This window comes from Triticum dicoccoides, chromosome 1B (genome assembly GCF_002162155.2).
Source record: "Triticum dicoccoides isolate Atlit2015 ecotype Zavitan chromosome 1B, WEW_v2.0, whole genome shotgun sequence".
NCBI classification, from domain to species: Eukaryota; Viridiplantae; Streptophyta; class Magnoliopsida; order Poales; family Poaceae; genus Triticum; species Triticum dicoccoides.
This window is the reverse complement of record NC_041381.1, coordinates 455,772,299-455,773,889: the sequence shown is the minus strand read 5'-3', so window position 1 is coordinate 455,773,889 and position 1,591 is coordinate 455,772,299.

Here is a 1,591-nt window from a genome sequence, read left to right as displayed (position 1 = left end):
CTACTCGCGATCCTCCTAAGCCTACCGCGTCAAGCTCAAAGAGACAAGGAGACACAGTAGTTTATCCTGGTTCGGGCCACCTTGCGGTGTAATACCCTACTCCAGCGTTTTGGTGGATTGCCTCGGAGGGCTGAGGATGAACTAGTACAGTGAATGAACTGGCCTCAGGAGGTGAGGTGTGAGCTAGTTCGGCTTGTCCTGCCTCTATGGTGGTGGCTAGGTCCTATTTATAGTGGCCTTGATCCTCTTCCCAAATGTTGGCGGGAAGGGATCCCACAACGGCCGGATTTGAAAGGGGACAATTAGTACAGCTTATCCTGACAAAAGTAGTCTTCGCCTGCGAAAAGCCTCTGGTCGTGACGCTGAGGTGGGCTCGTCGATGACCTCCGTCTTGCCGTCCTGGCGGTCTTGGTCTCCTTACACCAGAATGGAAGCCTTTGGCTGATTCCTCGGGACTCTGCGTCTGTGGCTTGCCTCCTTTGCACCGAAGAGGAAACCTGCGCTCTGCGCCTGCCTGGCGCCCGCCTAGCCTTGGTCGTCATGGCTCACGTCAGCTGAGCCTCGTGAGGTAAACCTTGCATAGAACTCTCTGCTCCTCGGGAGCCAGCCTGAGGAGGCTGATCCCCTCGGGGGTCTTAGCGTCGTCCGCCTTGCGAGGCTTGGCCCCTCGCGAGGGTCTTGTGCTGTTGATAATGAAGTCGGGCCGTACCAGGCCGTCGATGGGGCCACGTGGTGGGCCGCAGGCAGGCAGGGCTGGATACCCCCATATCCAGGACGCTGACAGACGGCGAGTACTTGTACGAGGGTACTGGACGCCGGCGAACGCGAGCGAGGGATTGCGCTGGTCGGGGTTCAGACCGGAGGGTGAGGCGTGCTGGCCTTGTGAAAAGGTGATGTTGGGTTGAATCCACCATGCGCGTCGCCGTCGGCGTAGCCAGACTAGGGTGCGTACCCCCAGGGCGGCGGCGGCGGCGAGAAGCTGGCCGGCGATGCGATGCTCTGCTGGCTCCATGCAGCTTGCGGGTCATGGCCGCCGGGGGATTCATCATCCCCGCGCGAGACGCCTCTGACGGCTCCACCGCCGCCGCGTCCCGGGCATTCTTGGCGTTGAGCCTGTTCCGCCAGTCGGTGGTGACAGCCTCCCGGCGCTGAACCTCCGCCCTCCACTCGGCGTTCGACATGCAGTGGTTTTGCCATCGGCGCCCTCGGCTGCCCCTGCTTAGCTGGGTAGAATCGGGAGCGACAGCGGCACGAGGGGCCGAATACTTATTCGACGGCATGGCGGGATGGCGGCCGGATGGGGGGAGCGGGAGGAAAATGGCGGGAAAAGGGGCGGAAGGGGGGAAGCAATGAAAAAATGGAGGGAAACATGGGGGAACGACGGGGAAAGGCCTGTCTATCGCCGATAGAGCGGACCCATGCGCCTTTTCGCTTCGGCCGGCGTCCTCAGGCGCCCCTCGGGGGCCTAGGTTCGCCTCGGGTTCACCGGCTGTTATTTCGGCCCAAACCGGCGAAAAACAAGGTCCTGTAGGCACGGCTGGGTCGATATTTTGACGTTGACGCTACAAAAAGCCCTGGGGCAATGTGTGTG